The sequence below is a fragment of the Miscanthus floridulus genome, chromosome 5 (genome assembly GCF_019320115.1).
Source record: "Miscanthus floridulus cultivar M001 chromosome 5, ASM1932011v1, whole genome shotgun sequence".
Taxonomy (NCBI): Eukaryota; Viridiplantae; Streptophyta; class Magnoliopsida; order Poales; family Poaceae; genus Miscanthus; species Miscanthus floridulus.
In genome coordinates, this window is record NC_089584.1 from 71,982,261 (window position 1) to 72,003,638 (window position 21,378).

Below are 21,378 nucleotides of genomic sequence, written 5' to 3' on the forward strand. Positions count from 1 at the left end.
AAACAAGATATAACTAAGACGACAATGTCACATGATGGGCCAACAGATGGTGACACCTCTATTTTCACGCATGGTGTCAAGCCCATTGGCAGGATTCGGGTAAAGGACATCGATGATAAAGCCCAAATCAATGCGCTATCTTGCTATGTGCTTAATAACTGCAACAAGGTTAGACCATATGTGGAGTAAGTATGATTTTTTATATGCTGATTTGCTGTTTCCTATATTACATATGAAATGTTACCAATAATAATGCTTATATGTGCTATAAAATATACAGACAAAGTTTACAAAAAGAAGGGGCAAGTGATGATGTTGATAGTAGGCTAGTAGCAGAGTTTCTAGCATGGTTTAAGTCTCATGTACATGATTAGCATATTTTAGTTCTGTTAGGCCGATCATTGGCAGAATTATAAGACAATTTAGTGGTGACTGTGGTTTCATGTTTGTGTGCAGATCGAGGAGCTGTGTAGAGAGAAACCAACAAAGGTAAGTGAAGGTTTGTATGCACTGTCATGTGGTGCTGACACCTGAGTCAGGGTCTATGCAGCTTACAGTATTAATGGAGTCAGGTATAACACTATTGACCGTGAGAAATCCCTACATACATAGAACAGTAGTGTCATGGCTGCCGTCACACATGAAGGCAAAACAATGGAATTTTATGGTGTCCTTAGAGATGTTATTTAGTTGATGTATAACTCCAGCATACAAAGCCATATGACGGTGGTTCTTCTACGCTATGGCTAGTACAATCTAGCTATCAATACAAAGTCTACAGGCATTGATGATGATAGACATTTCAAATCCATCGACATTACATCATTGTGGTATGAGCGTGACCCTTTCATTCTCACAACACAAGCAAGGAAGATTTTTTATCTACAGGACACCTCCTTGGGCAAAGATTGGTGGGTCATGCAGAAGTTCGAACATAGGGATATGTATGACATGAATGAAATAGAGCATCAAGTGCACCAAGATGATCACTGTTCTAACAACAAGCATAAAGTGCTAGAGGGTGATGGTGATCAGGTTATGCATGAAGCTTGTCATGATGGAGAAGCCAATGTCATTGAAGCCAATTTAGAAGACCTTCTAAGAGATAAAATGGATCTAGTTGGCATACTTGAAGGCAGCGGAAGATGAGGATGAAGATGATACTAGAATCCAGTATTGTAGTGAAGATAGTAACTATGACGATAGAGATCACATGTCTAGAGTTGATGATGACTTGTAGGAGATTTCATGTATAATCTTTGGAAAAATATGTATTCTAAAACTGCACTTTGCTTTGGATTTCTAGCTTTGTATTCTAAACATGTTTGGTATGCTCAGTTGTTATAAACTTGTGTTTGAGCGGACACATAGGCTCTGTTCGTTTCCCAAAATTTGGCTTATGCTAATTTGTTGCGAGAGGGAAACACTGTTCGTTCACTGAAAAGTACTGCTGAAGAACAGGGCCATAGGCTTTGTCCATAGGGATCAGTACTGCACTATGCGGACTATCTATTGTGTACATGACTATTCCATTCAACTACAACTAGTACTTGTTATACATTCATATACACTACATAAGCCATTGACATAAAGCATTCCTTTTCACACAACATGCTTCAACCACTACGATGAGATCATTAATTAGTTCTACCAGCATGCCAAGTACATATACTGATATGTGTCTAGATTACCAAACTGAGGCACAAAGCAACCCTTACGTGGTTGCCAATAGTGAATTGAATGTAGGAGGAAAGCCTCTGAAGTTATTTCACTCAAAAAATGCAGTCATAACAGTCGACGGGTAGACTAAAGAGTGAAGATAAGTTGCTTTCGTAAGCAATTTCTCTTGGTTGATTTTGCAGATGCATGCAGCAGCTAGCTAGAGATGGCTACAATTTTTATTATCCGACAAGAGATCAAATGGATAGCGGCGGACTTTCTAGCATGTGCATTAAAAATGCAACAGCTATGCCTCCTCCGTTGGGCATTGGATTAAGGCGACACTTGTTCAGATGAACTCCTCGCTGCATTGTTCTTGCAAGTTTAATAAATTTTATCGAAGACATGAGTTGGGTTCACCATAGATCAAAGCCACTCATGACTACTACCACTACTAATACGTGTTTGGTTCACTTAACCGAGGCACAAAGCTACCCTTGCATGGTTGGCAAGACTATAATGTGTCTAGCCTAGTCAGATGGATGATGCTCAGACCATCAAGTGCGCATGAAGATAATGGTAAATGTTACTTTGTGAACCAAAATGTTTGCATAAATGCGCACATTACATGCATAATAAGAGGATATCAGTACTACTAGATAGAAAGACAACATAACGGCAAACCAGACTTCATATATATATGGAGTACAACTATGATCTATCATCTACCAAAAAGAGAAGAGCAGTGCCATCCCACTACTCAAAGGCATCTAACTATTACCTATACAATATGAGTTCTAACTATAGATGATTAACATGACTTCATTCTAATTCTAATGGCATGAGGTAGCATACTAGACCTCTTCGCCATGGCGAACCAGCACGGCCGAACGATCCCTTCAGTTGATCCAGCGCTGGTTCCTCACCAGGGCGTGATGGCGGGCAATGTTCTTGTCCATGGTGTAGTAGCCATCTTGGAGGCCATGTGCCTTTGCTAGGACATGCAACCTAGCGTCGGCCTTCTTCCAACCATGGGGCATATAGTTGGGGCAGATGGGGCACACCAAGCCACCAAATGGGCTAGCGTGGATGAACAAATTTGGATCCACAGGGACAGGTGTTGGGTAGCCATGCAGACGATCATCATCGAAGTCCATCATGATGTAGCTCGGAGAGCTATCGGACTCGGTAGACTATGAGGGGGCCACGATGGTGGAGGAGACCAGCTCTTGATGGGAGTAGATCCGACGACGATGAGCGTACCCCGTGATGGCGAGCGGGACCACATTGGGGCTGGCGATGGTGAGCAAACCATCGGTGCCAATGGCGTTAGCGTCGTCGTTGAGAGTGATGAGGAGAGTAATGGTAGCCTAGGAGATGCTGTGTAAGAGCACGACAAGAATGCCAATCTCCCATGACTAGACATCGGTGCCGCCTCCACTAACAACAACCCAGGGTACGCCATCGGCCCCGACTCCGTTGAACCACTAGAGAAAGCGGGGACTATAGCCAGTCCTCCCTTCCTCGATGTGGACCTATAGCGATTCTTGGGGATGGCCTTCATGGCAACCGATAGGGAGGCGGAGGTGGGGCCTTTGCAAGGCGAGGCGAGGGCTTTTGTGCAATGCAAGGTGGAATGAAACAATTGGAGCGATGCCAGGCTTTATGTATACACAGGGATGGTAGGGCTTCTAAGGCAAGATAAAGATTTACTTTTTCCAAACCGCTGCATGTCGCCTTAGGTGCCATCGTACTACCTCAGGAATCACAACCGTATTACACCGGGGAAGGCGTGTGTGATCGGAGGTGCAGGAGTAATGGCGTTCCCAACCGTCCTCTGCAAAAATAGAGCACATCTCGTCCATTTACATTGATGAGACAGCACAATGATATCAAATGTATGGCCTACGAACTTTCTATCTAGGCAAGACATGTTTCGATGAACTCCTCTCGACATGGTTGTTGCAAGTTCAACAAGTTTTATCTTTTTTTTGAAACAAAGTTCAACAAATTTTATCAGATACATGCCAACAAGACGAGTTGGGTTCACCATAGGTCCATAGATCAAAGCTACTCATACTACTGATACTACAAACAAATGCATACATATTGCTATGACACTCAAAACTACGAACGACACGTTTTCTATCCGACACGTTCAAATATATGGTGGAAGGACTTTCTTACGTGCGTAGTAGAATTTCAACACCTATGGCTACTCTATGATGCATTTAGGCTAGGCTTGCTCCTCTCAAACAAACCTTATGTGGTTGCCAAGATTGAGATATGTTCGGCCCAATTAGATTCACTATGCTCGAACCATCATGTGCGCATGACGATAATTGTATACGATACTTTGTGAAGAAAAATATTTGCACAAATGTGCACATTACATGCATAATAAGAGGATATCAGTGCTACTAGATAGAAAGATAATGACAAACCAGACTTCATATATATTTGGATTACTAAAATGATACGAGTATAGACTACATAACCATGCCTTCATCTGCCATAATAATAAGAGGAGAGCAGTGCCATCCCACTACTCAAAGTCATCCAACTACTACTTAGACATACTATTTCTAGCTATAGATGATTAACATGAATTCATACTAATTCTAATGGCACCTGGCAGCAAACTAGTCCTAACTACATATGTTGACATGACTTGATACTACTAATGAGGAGTGCCATCCCACACCTCTATGCAAGTCATGCAACAAGGGCACTAATAGGTGCGAATAAAATCTAATGCCTACAAGGTAAACTGGCCTTGGTTGAAGCCCACAAACCTCTCTGCCTCGGTGAACCGGTGTAGCTGGATGACCCCTTCAGGCCATCTAGCCCTGGTTCCTCGCTAGGGTGTGATGGTAGGCAATGTTCTTGCCATCGGTGTAGGTGCCATCTAGAGGGCATGTGCCCTCACTAGCACATGTGCCCTAGCGTCGGTCTTGATCCAACCATGGGCCATACGATTGGGACAGACAGGGCATGCCAGGCCACCATACGGGCTAATGCATAAGAATAGATTCGAGCCTAGGGGAAAAGGCGCTACGTAGCTGTGTAGACGATCATCCTCTGAGGCTATCGTGACATAGCCCAGAGAGCCATCGGACTCAGCCTCAGCCTTAGCCAATATGTCAGTAATGGCCTCAGTCTTAGCCTCGTCATCAGCCTCAATGGATGGCGAGGGGGACTGCAATAATGTAAGTGACTCGCCCACATGGGGAACGGATCTAGCAACGGTGAGCGGGACCACACTAGGGCCGGTGGTGGCAAGCGAACCACTAGTGCTGATGGCATCAGCATTGTCGCTAAGGTCGATGGGGAGAGTAGTAGCCTAGGAGATGGCATGAGTCCAGGTGATGGGAATGCCAATCTACGGGGACTGGACGTCACCACCGCCTCCACCGACACCAACCCGGGGTGCACCATCGGCCCCACCTCCACCGAACCACTGGAGGAGGTGGGGACTGCAACTGAGCCACCGACGACCTTCATGGCAACCAACAAGGTGGTGGAGGTGGGTGGCGAGGATAGGGCTTTTGTGCAATGGAAGGTGGAATGGGAAACGATTGGAATTGGGGTGAGGCTAGGCTTTATGTATACACAAGGACGCTGGCTTCTAAGGCAAGATACTCCATAAAGATTTATTTATACATAGGGATGCTAGGGCTTCTAAGGCAAGATACTCTGTGAAGATTTATCTTTCCTAGAGGTGGGTGCCATCGTGCTTCCTTCAGAATCACAACCATATTGCACCGGCAGCTGTAAAAACAAAGCACATCTCCTCCATTTACGCCGATGAGATAGCGCGAGTCTCGGCATGAGTCTTGGCTTTTAATTTAGGAGTAATTCCAAAAAGAAAGTAACATTTTTCATAATGTATGACATGGGGTCGGGAGTACATTTGCACAAATGCGAACAACACTTAGACTATTCGAAGCGTTCAAATATACGGTGAGAGGACTTTCTTGCTTGTGCAATAGAATTTCAAAACCTATGGCTACTATGTTCTACATTTAGGCCAAGCTTGCTCCTCTTAAAGAAACCTTGCATGGTTGCCGAGTGTGAAGTGAATGCAGGAGGAAAGCTAGACAGGAGTGAATCAGAGAAAATTTAAGAGATTTTGACCACCATGATAGTGTTGAGACTTGAAAGCCTGATGTGGTTGTGATCGGTCTTTTCACTCCTATCCAAGTAGTCATGATAGTCGAGGGGTGGACTAAAGAGTGAGTCTTGTTCAGATGAACTCCTCGCTGCATGGTTGTTGCAAGTTCAACAATTTTTATCAGACACATTTAAATAAGACAAGTTGGGTTCACGACGGATCAGAGCCACTCATTTATTTTGAGCATGATTAGTGTTGGTATTTCTTAATGTCTTTAAAAGTTAATCCATGAGCGTACAAAATTACCATTGTAGCTTTCACCCAAAAGTATTTAGGGTATCGTATTTCCACAGGCAACAAAGGTATTTCTTTTAACTAATTCGTCCAAGGATAACACAAGGGGTAAAGTTGGAAATGGTAGAGATGGATTCCTATAGCTTTTGGGTCTATGAGAAGATAAACTCTACTTCTACTTGCTTACTTCGCGACTGGCTTACACCTGGTCTACCAAGCGATACCGGCCTATGGCCCTATGTCGTACCCGAACGTGGGGGATTACAAGGGACAGACAAGGCTATCACCACTTGCTACCTACCCCTCAACCAGAGGGCATGAGGCAAACAAAGGTAGCCTCTAGCCTAGACACCATGTCTACGCTATCGACTACTACTCTAGCATTAGCTAGGAACATCTATCTTTATCAGGAGTCCTCTACTAGAGCATCCACCACGAGGACGAACGACGAACCCATAAACAAGTAAAAGTATAGCTTAACTACTTAAAGACTTTGAATCATAAGAATCATGAACACTTACTAAATACCCAAACTCTTCGCACACATCTCTCCCAATTTCTCTTCTAGAGCTAGCTAGGGCATAAGCCCATTGAGTAGTGTTGCTCTTGCTCTTGCTTTGGTGCTCTTCCTCTCTTGTGTGTTGTTGGAATGAGGGAGGAAAGGTCCTCCTTTTATAGGTGGAGAGGAAGGGTGTATTCCTTAGAATATTCCTTGGATCCCTTCAAATGGAAGGTGCAAACTACCCTTAGCATTGAATTTGCCGCCTTCCTCGCCTGGACCGCCCTTGGAGAGACGGTATGAATCGACCCATTAAGTTTGGGCCTGAATGGGGCCACTAGGGGTGTGTCCACACCCCCACTAGAGACTTTGGGCCCCATCTTCGATTGGTCGACTCCTTTGGTTCTCTTGAGTGGGTCCATGTGGGTGCTCGAGAAAGATGAAGCGATTTGCTTTGGGTTTAGCCTTATTCTCCTCTCGTTTGGGCCCTATTTGGCCTGGTTGTGGGCCTCTCTCCTTTGGGCTTGTGTACAATGGTATATGTGCTTTGTTCTCTTGCACATTCTAGCCCTTTTATGTGTATTCTCACAAATGCCCTCCTGCAAATGAATAAACACCAAAACTCTTGGAATTCATTAGTTATAAACCCTATTTCTAAGTTTGGTGTTCTTTTTAGCAAGTTTTATATAAATGTTGGCAGTAAAAAGTATGACTTATGGACTACCAACTCATGATGGGGGTGGTTGCTCCATGGAGTGAACTTGAAACTATCCACCGACCTATGCAAGGATGTAAGGGGCCCCGCTCGATCCTTTTGCTGGAATAGACTAGATTAGGAGCTCCATTGGATCGTGTGGTTTGACCCACGCATCATAGCACATGCTCACATGCTGAAGGAACTCTAGAAGATGAAATGGGTGGTTCTAAGGTTGGAGTTAGAGAAGAGGAATGGGGAGATGCCATCCTTGAAGACGACCGTTTCTTACAGCTCGATGAGATGGCGATGGGTCCCGTCCTGCACGCTCACTTTGACTACTGCCTGCTGCTACTTTTAGCTGGTGGCATAGATTGATGGGTCAAACTACCTAGATAGAGATGGTTGTGGTGGTGGTGGCGGTGTAGTCGAGCCAGACTAGGGATGACAGTGAGTTCCAGCGGTGGCAGCCTAGACCAAGTTGGGTAGCGACTTGTGCTGGCTCGCCACCACACGGATGAGAGGCAGGCGCGGATCAAACCAATCGACCCTAAGGTTCTAGCTGTTCTGATCCACTAACCTATGCGCCTTGATGGATCGAAAGAGGGGCCCATTAGGGTCATTTTTTGGGCCAGTTCACCGAATCGATGGGCCAAACCACACCACTCGTATTTTTACCGCCAACAAATTCCCCCACACTTAGCCCTTTGCTCATCCTTGAGTAAAGTTAAGGACTATGATGGATCATCTCCTTGATATGACATCTGCATACAAGTTATTCCAAGCTTCACCTGTACTTATGAACTTTGGATTGTCTACCACATTATCTTGGGTAATTGAATAATGGAACAACATGGATTCCAATCCCCTTGCATCAATCAGTTTAGAAACTTGGGTTTTCATGTGAATTTGAAAAATGTAAACATAGCTTAGCTCGTCAAATGATTCTCTCGGATCGCTCATATATGTGTTTGGTTCCTCACCAAGGCATATCATAGTGTTGCCTTCTTTCTTTCCTACTTCTAAAAAGCTTATATGGATCTTTGGGTAGGGAAAGATATGAAGGCATACTTACTCTACATATTTTGTTAAGTCAAATCTCAGATCAAGGAGAAAAGATGCCATACCCTTAGATCAAGAAGTGCAAGTGTGTGGATAAAATAATTCTAAATCTATACTATACTCCTTTTGTAGATATGATCTCTCTCTAGCTTTTTATTTTGAGACATGGCTATCTTTTTCATTTTTTTTTCTTTTTATGAGCCTTCATGTGCTCATGTTTTTTTTTCAATACCTTGGGACCTTCATGTGCCCCTTTTTTTTCTTTTTTTCTTTTTGGACCTTCATGTGTCCATTTTTTTTCTTTTTCATACTTTTGTATAGCCCATGCCTTTTAAACCATATATTGAGAGAGATCACTATTTTGTAGAACATGGAGTATTTTCCTGACAAATATTTTTTCTACTCCAGTGTAGTAGGAGAGTTGTTTTGGGTGGATGGAGGCATGTTTTAGCATATTCCCAGTGTAGGAATAGCTTTAATATATGTGGCATGTACGTGATCTTGATCTTGGGGGCATGATAACTTTCTCAACAAGGGTCAACAAGACTTGACAAAACTCAATGCAGGAATAAGTAACATAATTTTGGAGGTTTTAAGTTCTATTCACTAGATATGGCTTTGGTAGGAATTTGAACTTCATTGAGGAGCATGCTATTTAAATTTTGCTTTTGTAAAATAAATCCCAAGTTCTTCACATGAGAGAGCAAGGTCCATTTTTATCCTACTATATCACATATTCCAATTACTTTAGATAATATGGGGTCCCTATGATGAGTTGTCCACAAGTTTAGGAATATTAGCGAGGAATAAAGAGTATGCAAATTTAATCAAAGGATAGCATGGAGATGAAGCGGTATTGTTTTAAATCTGTTTAGTTTTAAATTTCAAAACTTAGGAGAGTTGAGGGTAGAGTTGCACAAACTAGCGTTGAAGAGAAGGAGCTGAGTCAGAGGTGGTTTGGCTAAACCAAAAGTTCAACCAATCCTTTCTTGAGCTATTTGTCCTATCCTTCTGCATGTTGGCTTAGTCGATGTTTGTGCAATGTGTTGGTGGGAGATCTCGAATGTGTGTTAATCATGCTTGAGAGATCTCCACACTTATTATTGTACCTACTTTTATTTAACAAAGAAAAACAAAAGAAACAAATAAGCAAGGGCTCTACCGGCTTGAACACCGAGGAGCCTAAAACTTATTTATTATTATTATTGCTCTCTTCTTTTTATTATTTATTATTACTATTATTATTATAATTTTTTATTTTATTTTATTTTATGTGTTCACCCAACTTTTATCATTTAGCATAATCAAGGCTAAGGTAAAGTTTGCAAAAATAAACATAGCCTTGATTTATCTCCATAGTAAATTACTTCTATTGTTTATGAAAGTAATACTCATAGTTCATTAATCAAATTTAAACACCATGTCTAAGTTTGATTAAAGAAGGCAATTTTAACCTAAGCAACATGCTTAATTTAAAACGCCTATGGATGTACCTCTTGTGAATACATCCAAACCAGAGCATTATGACATAAACAAAAGAAGCATGGACTTTATGAGCAAGATTTTCTCATGGAGATGAAAATGGGTTGGTGAACATTTTATTTTCCTTTGCATACCTGAGTTTTACTTACCGGTAGCATGTGGATGGAGCTTCAAAGTTGGTACAATGGTTGCTTGGTTGCACATGGTCCAACTTAGGCGATCAACAAGGCTTAAGCCATACACACTGATGGTGTGTATAGATCATAAGCCTTGATGATAGCAAAGGTCTAGAAGAGGAGAATTCTCCTTCTCTATTCTTTTATTTCTCTCTCTTTTGTTTTCTATATATGAATATTATTTTTTATCAAAAAAATATATATTTTCTTTCTATCTTTTTTTTTCTCTCTTCTTTTTTATTTATCTCCTCTTTTTTTTCTGCAAGATAGAGCTGTCATCATTTTTTTCTTTTTTAACCAAGATGGCCTTTGTGTATGGAACTTGTGGTGAGATTTTCACCATCCTCCCCCACACTTAGACTTTTGTGTAAAAGTCAAGTGTCTCCTCTTGAGTGTGTTCCATTACCAAAGAGCGTCGAGGCATATGGTTGATATAGCTTCCATGTTCTCTAGCATTGTATGTACCCTTGTTCTTCTTAATCTTAACCTGAAATGGTTAACGACCAAGAATACCTGAAGGTGCATACTAACATGACAACATGTTTCTTGCTTTTATTAAAAAGGAAAGGTTTTTTGATGATAAGCTAGGGTATCTCCTTGCATTGCTTGATTTATGGTCTTAAGCTTGACCATGGGAACTTCATCTTGCATCTATCAATGGTGGTGTAGTTCCCAGCTTCACTAAGCATAAATCATTGTCGCTCAAGCTACAAGGTTAGTACCACAACACATCTACAAGATCTGTAAAATTTGTGATAAACAAAGACATCTACCACCATCCTCCTAAAAAGTTTGGAAACAAGGAGTGATGGGTGTTTGTTTTCCTCATAGAAGCAAGTGGTACTAAGCAACATGTCCATGGAACAAAAGTTTTCTTTCTTGAAGGATACATCATGTATGATCACTGCTGAATCTCGACCATTGAGAACAATGTTTGGATGGCTAGATGGACATGACTTGGGTTCGAGTGAGGCTGACGATGATCATTTAGTTTCATAAGCAAGCTTAGGTGAAACGAATGAGGATATAAACTTTACCTCCTCAAACTAGTCATGATTGGAATGCTGCTTTGCAATTGGATTTTCTAGGCAAGAGATAGGTGTGGCAAAAGCAGTTTCTTCCAACTTTTTTAAGGCTCCCGTGGGAAGGTTTTTCTTGGATAAGATTTTCCAAAGGGTAGCCTATGAGAATATCAAACTCAAGGATGGCATAGATATGGAAGTCTATGAAAACCTCAATTTTGTTAATTATGACTGGCACGGCCCTGGCGATCCTAGAACACTCAAAAAATAGTCCCAAAGGAATTTTGAAGAGTTTATTGGTCGGGACTAGCGGCATGTTACCCAAAAGGTTTTTCGCTAGGGATTCTAACATGATACTAGTCCCAACTATGGGGTTGTGTAGGGCTTCTATGTTTGTTTCCCTTAACGAGCAAGGTATGGTCGTGGAAGGTGGAATAATCTAAATTGCTTCAGAAGAATGTTTCACTTCCATTAACCATTCCTTTGATGGTTCCACTCTAGGGGAAACTTCCTTTGAGTGCTTTTCGTGCTGTGATATCTTTGAGGTATTGCCATAATCCTCAAATTTGATAGGAAACTCCAAAGGATGAAGTACGCTTTCCTTTGGTGTTCATGGTTCGAGTGAGGGCTCATGAGTCGAACCTATGGATGGTATGTGTTTGGCTTCGACCGATGAGGACTCCTCAACACTTGACATGACTTTTGCCTGGAGGGATTTGGTTCTTATGACAAAAGAAGTGTGTTTGTCTATGAAGTTTTCAAGGAATTCTACTTGTTCCATCATAGGTTTGTGTGTGAAACGACCTCCGACAGTCACATCTAAGCATAGGTCAGCATCTATGTCGAGACCTGAACAAAAGAGACTCAAAAACACCATCGGGTAAAGACAAATCTAGGCCGATTTGTATTAACGTTGAAAACCAAGCCCATGCTACAATATAGATTCCTTCTCGCATTGCTCAAAGTTGAGGATTGCCCTTGGTAGAGAGTCGATACAAGACATGGGGAAAAAATGCAAGACAAAACTTGTCTTTAAGTTCATCCCAGTCCCCATCCATACTTTCTATGGCAAACAGGTACCATTGCTTCGCCTTTCCCATGAGGGAGAAGGGAAACAATTTCCACCTTAGTGTTTCTTGTGACATGCCTAAGATGCTCAGGCATGAACACATCTCCTTGAACTCATGCAAGTGTTGGTAGGGGTTTTCATCATCATGCCCTGAGAAGGGTAGTGCCCAAACCATGGCTATTAAGCCAGGGTGAAGTTCATAGCTAGATGAAAACTTTGGTTTTGAAAGTGGTTTAGGGAACTCCCCGTTTGAAGCAGAAGGGTACGGATTTGGTGTAGGCTTCATGGTAATAGAAAGAAAAATAAAATATTTTTGTTTTTATAAAATAAAAGATATAGATACAACGATGAACTAGGCATGAAGAAAATAGCAACCGTTCACTGGCAACAGCGCTAGAAAGCTTGTTGGTATTTCTTAACGTCTATAGAAGTTAATTCACAAGCGTACGGAATTACCATTGTAGCTTTCACCAGGAAGTATTTAGGGTATTGTATTTCCATAGGGAACGGAGGTATTTCTTCTAACTAATTCATCCAAGGACAACACAAGGGGTAAAGTTGGAAAAGGTAGAGACGAATTCCTATGGCTTTTGGGTCTATGAGAAGATAAACTCCACTTCTGCTTGCTTACTTCGGGCACCGGCTTACACCTGGTCTGCCAAGTGATATAGGCCTACGGCTCTATGTCGTACTTGAACATGGGGGATTACAAGGGATGGATAGGACTGTCACCACTTGCCGCCTAACCCTCAAATAGAGGGCACAAGACAAACAAAGGTAGCCTCTAGCATAGACACCACATCTACGCTATCGACTACTACTCTAGCATTAGCTAGGAACATCTATATTTATTAGGAGTCCTCTACTAGAGCATCTACCATGGGGATGGATGACAAACCCACAAACAAGTAAAAGTATAGCTTAACTACTCAAAGACTTTGAATCATAAGAATCATGAACACCTACTAAATACCCGAACTCTTCCCTCACATCTCTCACTATTTCTCTTCAAGAGCTAGCTAGGGCATAATCCCATTTAAGTAGTGTTGCTCTTGCTCTTGCTTTGGTGCTCTTCCTCACTTGTGTGTTGTTGGAATGAGGGAGGAGAGGTCCTCCTTTAATAAGTGAAGAGGAAGGGTGTATTCCTTAGAATATTCCTTAGATCCCTTCAAATGGAAGGTGCAAACAACCCTTAGCATTGAATTTGCCGCCTTCCTCACATAGACCACCCTTTGGGCCCCATCTTTGGTGGGTCGACTCCTTTGGGCCTCTTGAGTGGGTCCATGTGGGTGCCCGGCAAAGATGAAGCGATTTTCTTTGGGTTTAACCTTATTCTCCTCTCGTTTGGGCCTAGTTTTGACTAGTTGTGGGCCTCTCTCCTTTGGGCTTGTGTAGAATGGTATTTGTGCTTTGTTCTCTTGCACATTTTTAGCACTTTTATGTATATTCCCACAAATGCCCTCTTGCAAATGAATAAACACCAAAATTCATGAAAATCGTTAGTTATAACCCCTATTTCTAAGTTTGGTGTTCTTTTTAGCAGGTTTTATATAAATGTTGGCGGTAAAAAGTGTGAGTTAAGGACCACCAACAATCAGAGCCACTCATGACTACTACCACTATTGATATGTGTTTGGTTCACTAAACCGAGGCACAAAACAACCATTGCACGGTTTCCAAGAGTGAGATGTGTCTGGCCCAGTCAGATTTTCAATGCTTAGACTATCACGTATGCAATGAGATAATGGTAAATGTTCCTTTGTGAATGAAGATGTTTGCACAAATGCGTACGACACATATACTATTTAATGCATTCAAATATATAGTGGCAGGACTTTCTGGTTGCCAAGACTTGCTCCTTTCAAAGAAACCTTGTGCGGTTGCCAAGAGCGAAGTGAATGCGGGAAAGCTGGATAGTAGTGAATCAAAAAAAATTATAAGAGATTTTGACTACCATGACATGGTTGAGACTTGAAAAGTCTAGTGTGGTGGTGATAGGTATTTTCACTCCTATCCAAGCAGTCACAACAGTCAAGGGGCAGACTGAACAGTGAAGAGGAGTTGCTTTTGTAAGCAATTTCTCTTGGTTGGTTTTGTAGGGACATGCAACAGCTAGCTAGAGATGGGTACACTTTTTACCATCCGATGAAAGATCAAATGGATAGAGGTAGACTTTCTGGCATGTGCAGTAAAAAATGCAACATCTATGCCTCCTCTATTGTGCATTAGATCAAGCCAAGACTTGTTCAAATGAACTCCTGCTGCATGTCTATTGCAAGTTCAACAATTTTTATCAAGCACATGCAAATAAGATGAGTTGGGTTCACCATGGAGCGGAGCCACTCATGACCACTACCACTACTAATATGTGTTTGGTTCACCAAACTGAGACACAAAGCAACCATTGCACGATTGCTAGGAGTGAGATGTGTTTGGCCCAGTCAAATTTGCAATGCTCGTACTATCACATGTGCATCAAGATAATGGTAAATGTTCCTTTGTGATGCCCCAATAGTGTGTGCACTCCTTGCATTTGTGACAACACCAGAAACACAGAAAAAGAAAGCCCCCATGAGAGGAGAACAAGAACAGAGAAATACTAGCAAGGATTCCTCAAGACTATCAAGTTCCCTAGTTAGCATGACAGGGCTTTGTTGATGGTAGTTAACAATCATTATAAACCATCAGTATAACATGCATAAGGGCATAAATATAATCACCAACAAAGGTCTTGGGGTTTAAACTAACAAATTCCATGAGTTTTGATGAATCTGTATTTTCTATAGGGTTTATCTAGAAAACCATAAAGGTGGACCTAGATGTTAGAATTAATCACGCTTATTGTTGATGGTAGTTATCATACATTATAAACTTCAATATAACTTGAAATAATGCAAGAAAATGATCACCAACATAGAATTAGGGGGTTTAAACTATCAATTTCCATGAGTTTTGGTGAATCTGTGTTTTCAACAGGGTTATTTTAGAAAACTATCAAGGGGGATCAAAACATCCAATAAAATCATGCTTATCCGCGGTGAAACCAACTCTAGAAGGTTCTAGATGACTGTAGAAGCCGTGTCACCGAAGCAGAGGATGAGAGGGTGATAGGTTGGGTCACCTGGCCCAACTTGGAGGCCGCCTGACCCCTATTGGTCCCACCTGTTAGCCCCATTGCTACGTCGGTTCTCCACCGCCTTAAGGATTGCATCTACGCCATTTATTCAAGTTGGTTTGATCCAAGGGCTCACGTTGGATGCTCTAGCCTATATAACTAGCCCCTGCCCCCCCCTCTAGAGCATGCTGCCATAAGTCAAGTTTAGACCAGAAATTAGGGTTTCTAGAGACAAGAAAGTAGAACTCCAATTCTTCAAGTTTCTAGTATAGGCTAGCAGGAAGGTTCGAGTAGAGTGTGGTCATTGTATTCCGGATCTGCCGTCTGGAGACTGGTATAGCCATTGTATCTCTATATTTATGACTTTGTGCTACTTTAATATTATGTTGCTATTTATTATGTTCCTAGTTTGCTCTAGTTATATGCTTGATATAGTTATGATTGATGATGAATTTATGCATATGTTCGCAAAGCTCTTAGCTCAGTACTCTAGTGAGTTAAGTGGTCAACATTATGTAAGCATGGTGCTTAGATATTGTTTGCCTATGGATGCATTCCACACTCTAGGTCATGTGGTAGATCATGGATGTGACACTCTCGTTGAGTCCTTTGTAGTCCACTCGACTCCTTGTTTGTAGAGAAAGTAGAACGCGGTTGCGAAGGGAGACAAGCTCTGTTCTTGATCTTCCTTAGTAATGTTCCTTATGCATAGATCCAAAGTTAGTTATACTATAGATGAGAGTGTATATCCTCAGGTGTACAAAAGACTTAGTAAATAAGGAATGACTTAGGAATCTTTTGCTCTTAACGAATCTCCTACTTAGCTATACTACATTTTATGAGTCTCTATTTCTATCTCTGGAATACCATTATTACCTTACACTTATCATTTATTTATCCCTTGACTTACCCCTGCCATAGCATGAGAGTGATTTTATCATAAGTATATATATTTGTCAATATCTCTATGCCAACACAACTCCATAGCTCCTCCCTATGGATCAAATATAAATAACGATACTCGGTATACTCCCGGGTGAAATGCTACAATGGTACATTATCTGTGCGCTTGCAGATTACTTATTATATATATAAATTTACAATTGTTCTCAATAATTACCAACAACACATTTCTGGCATCATGCTAGGGATGACTACTTAGTAAAAAGTGATACTAAGAAATGTCAAAAAGCATTTCTATCGCTGTTGCCGGGGAGGGGCACATGGCTAAAGAGAATTGACCAAATAAATATTTATTGATGAAATCATAACCTTTGCTTTAGCAGGCTTACCCTTGTTTGTCTTTGTTCATATCTTATACAGGGTATTACAGACTTGGTTGTGATTCACCAACAACTTCCAATCAGAATCAAATCAACCTAATTAAGAGGAAGCTCAACACCAGTTTCTGAGCTATGGCTGACAAAACTCTGCGTGAATTCTCTACTCCAAGCATTGAGAACATCTACACTAGACCAACACTTAGAACCAACAACCTTGAGTTTGAGCTCAAGCCAAGCCTCATCAACATGGTGCAAGCTACCCCATTCAGTGGAAAGGCACATGAAGATGCTAGTGCTCACCTTTAGAATTTTCTAGAGATAAGTAGCATGGTCGTCATCAAGGATGTTGCTCAAGACATAATACTACTCTGCCTGTTTCCATTCTCACTAGTGGGAAGAGCGAAGCAGTGGTTCTACATCAACAAAGATCACGTCAACACATGGGTAAAGTGTTCAAAGGCCTTCCTAGAATAGTTCTTCCCTATAGGCAAGACCACTGCCTTAAGAGGAAATATTTCAAACTTCCAATAGTAGAAAGGAGAAACCATTCTAGAAGCATGGGAATGTTTCCAAGAATATATTTCAGATTGTCCTCATCATGGGATGGAAGATTGGTTGCTTATGCAAGGCTTTTACCATGGATTAACTCAGAAAACTCATGAACAACTCGTTGCCACTGCTGGAGGATCATTTATGTCACTCACCCTTGGAAAACCTGAAACTCTTATGGAGAAGATAGCCTCTAATCAAGGCTGGTCTCAATGCAACATTCAATTATGCAATAAGAGCGAAGAAGTACTAGAAATGGTGTGTACACTGTCAACCAAGATGGATGTACTGTTGAATTGGCTTGAACAGTGAGCCAATTATAATAAAGATCGTTAGGCTATTCTAGATGCATTCAATTTTCAAAACTCATGTGGGCAATACTTGGGGGTAGAACTCCCTAAATATCAGGAGGATGCAAACATCATCATCAACAATTCTACTCCACAACAACAGAGACAAGAATGGAATTAACAATAATGGTTAAATTACCAAGGTAAGTACCTAGGTAATTACTATAATACTCGTAAACAACCATCCTTGAGAGACCTGATCTTAGAACAAGCTAGGATTAATGAGAATATTTCTAAGAAGCTTGCTTTTAATGATAAGGTCCTAGAAAGCATAAATACTAAAATGGATAGTTTTTCTTCTGCTATAAAAGTCCAACTTAGATATAATAGAAAGATAGAATCTCAATTAGCCCAGTTGGCTGCTGCTCTGCCTTTTGCCTCTAACCTTGAGAAGGTAAACGCTATAACCACAAGAGGTGGCAAGTCTACTCGTGATCCACCATATCCAACAAGGATAGGTAAGACACTAGTGGTAGTGCAGGAAGAGGAGAAGAAAACCAATGAAGTTGAAGAAGTTGGGCCACAAGAGCAAGAGTTACACCAAGATTTGCATGACATGACCTTCCTATCGTTTCCATGCCAAAATCGGAAAGCCAAAATGGATGAGAAGTTTCATAAATTCATAGAGGTAATTCAAAAGTTATATATCAATATTCCATTGCTAGATGCCATACAGGTACCTACCTACATGAAGTATCTCAGAGACATCCTCAACAACAAAAGACCACTTCCTTCCACTGAGGTAATCAAGTTAACAGAGGAGTGTAGTGTGGCCATCCTAAACACTTTACCTGTTAAGAAAGAAGGATTTAGGATGCCCCACTATCGACTGTTCGATCAGGAGCTAGAACTTTAAGAATGTGTTATGTGATCTTGGAGCAAGTGTCAGTGTCATGCCCAAAAAGGTCTTTGACAAGCTCAACTATTCAACCCTCATGCCAACATCAATGTGCTTGCAACTAGCCGACCATCGATCCGCTACCCTACAGAAATCGCTGAAAACATTCTGGTAAAAATATGAAACTTTTTTGTTCGCATAGATTTTGTAGTACTTGACATGTAGGAAGACATGAAGGCACCCCTCATTCTTGGGAGACCCTTCCTGAGCACTACAAATGCTAACATTGATGTCGGAGTTGGAGAAATTAAATTCCATATCAATGGGAAGGAAGAGCGGTTCACTTTCAAGCCAAGACCAGAACAATCTCCAATCTGAAATGGCATGAGAAGCGAGTATCAAGGTCTCCATCTCTAGGACCTACTGACGCACCTGAAGAATAAAACCGAATGGAGAAGTCCGGTTCGGTGGACTTAAAATTCTAAATCCTCGCCGGGATGTATCTTGGTAGTTATCCATATTTACTTTTCACACTGCATTAATCATTTTATCTTAGCATATTTACTTTTCATCAACTGCATGATGAAAAAAATTCTCATCATGGCATTATAAAAACTTAAGCCCCATGTAAATAATTTTTATGGAGTAAAAACCCGTATGAAATATTTACCATGGAGGCATAAAAATTTAAAAATACCATCATTCATCTTGTTATATTTCATTGTATCATAAAATATTTTTGCACTACATATATATACGTATGTATACAGTAAAAATACAAACAGATGTGACCCACTAAACCACCACCTATCACTTCCATCACCTCCATAACCACCACTATCAACTTTTTCCACTCTCCACCACTACTGATCGTATCTCTACACATATCCACCAAAAGGAGCACTCACCTTGCTTAACCATGAAGTAAAGAAGGATTAGGAAATTGGAGAGGCCATTTGGACAAGGTGTGGGGCTGGCCGGCCCCACCACTAGGCTAGCTGGCCTGTTGCTGCGCCGCCTATAAATCCCACTCCTGCTTCTCTCGGCCTCACCCACAACTACAATCCAGCTCCTGAGTTTGAAATTCCAATTCTAAATGTCATAGTTGAATTTTCCTTGGTAGAAGTAGTGTTGGAGTAAGAAAGAGTGTGAGGAAGTTTGGGTGTGAAAGTAGTGCTAAAATCTTGAGAAAGAGAGAGGTGATGCTAAAATTTGAGAAAGAAAAATAGAGTTTAAGAGTGGTAGTGCTATCCAAATCAAGAGAGGGAATTAAAAATAATTCATGCTAAAATATTGATTAGAATATTCACTAAACAATTTTGATGACTAACCCTCGGACTACTGACTCTGGACGGCTAACCACTAACATTTTCATCTCCTAATCCCATTCCACGAGTTGTGTTGTTTTTCTCTATTTTATAGGAAAATGAGCAAGATCACCGGCAAACTCAAGCGGGCGATGTCATTCCACTCAATGAGGAGTTCTTCATCCTGAGCAAGCACCAACATGGAGGTCGATCCACCATCTCCCGCTGTTGGAGCACCGTCTTGATTAGCCCTCACGGAGAGGAACATTCTTCTACAAGAGAAGCAGCTCAAGCTCCAGGGAGATAGGGAGAAGAACATCTACAAGAAGCTGAAGACCTAGGACTTCGTCCTCACTCCAACCTATGATCCAGCCCTACTCCAAGTCACAGGTATGACCGCTGAATTTGAACTTATTTTTAGAACCACAGGATGGGAGGATGCTTGGGGAATTGATGAGCCGGGGTGTAAGCTTTTGACTGTTGAATTCTTTTGCACTTTGCAACCTACCAATTTAGAAGTTCCATTTAGACTTTTCGAGAAATAATTTTCTATTCCCTAGAAAACTTTTAGTGAACTTCTTGGATTTCATTCTTAGTGCATAATTGATGTAGACTCCACCATACAAGGCTTTAATAGGAATAAGTTTTGGAGGGAGATTTCAAAAGAAATCATTTGCTATCGCCCTCACACCAATGAAATTCACCATCCTACTTTGCGATTCATGCACAAATGGTTGGGTTTTTTTCTTATTTCCTAGAAGTGATTTCTGCATAGTTAGGAATGATGAACTAAAACTACTTTATGCCATGATCAAAAGGAAAAAGGTCTCACCCATAAAATTCATGATGAATCATTGGATAGAAATTCCTAGTCTTAAAGGAAATGTTGGGTGCACTTCTTTGGTCACCTGTATAGCTAAAAATTTGGGCCTACTAGAAGATGCTTCTGTTACTTACATTGTTGTTCCCCATTGGCTTATTGATTATGATTACTTTAATCATGCACATATGTTAAAAAAGGGAAGAGATGATAAACTTGTCATGATGTATTTAGATTATACAACTGAGTTCCCATTACCAAACCGAAACCTCAATTTGTCTATAGTGGATTCGTTTATCTTTGATTTGCAAAGGAAGGAGGAAGCACCTCGCAGGAGTGCCTCTGCGAGGCTCACTCGCAACCCGTGGCCTTGGTACCATGGAGACGACCCCATTCCAGAAGGCCCTGCCTCCACCGGCTACACAGGATTTGATCAAGCAGTACCTTCTCAGGTGCACCATCCTATGCATGTAGACTAGGACCTACCAAGATCTTCCTGTATGCACCAACCTAGACATGCTAGGTGGGAGCAGCCTACTTCGCATCATTCAGAGAGTTCCTAGCAACAGGGCTCAAGTGGGCAATGGCAGAACGACAATTTTGACTATTACCAGTAGCAGTCCTATGAGGAGGTCTCCATCGGCTACCAGGGAGGACACATGTCCTTCTCTGCTCATGGCTTCCATGACTAGCACATGGGCCACCATCCACCGCCCATGGGTTACCATGAGCAGCAGATGGAACATGCTTGCTTCGACACTAGGCTCACCACCATTGACAAGAACCAACATGAGATTCAGAACACTCTGCACCAACATTCCTAGTGGCAAGAAGAAGCAGGACAACACCTTGCCAACATTGAGCAACACTAGGAGCAGGAGAACTAGAATTGACAGTACTTATTCCAGGGTCTCAACATCGACCCGCCCTTCTGAGAACCACAACAACAACTAGCTTAGGGGAGGAGCCCCCATTATTTTAGGTAAGTTTTCTTTCTTGTATTTTATTATTTTCTTTATTTAATTTTTGAATTTGTATTATATAA

General features: G+C 41.3%; 1 non-coding gene across 1 annotated transcript; it reads right to left on the reverse strand.

The window, feature by feature from the left end:
- Window positions 1–16,966: 16,966 nt before the first annotated feature.
- LOC136455784 (small nucleolar RNA R71) lies at window positions 16,967–17,074 on the reverse strand. The gene has a single exon (XR_010759251.1). It is a non-coding gene; the product is annotated as a small nucleolar RNA R71 (small nucleolar RNA).
- Window positions 17,075–21,378: the final 4,304 nt, after the last annotated feature.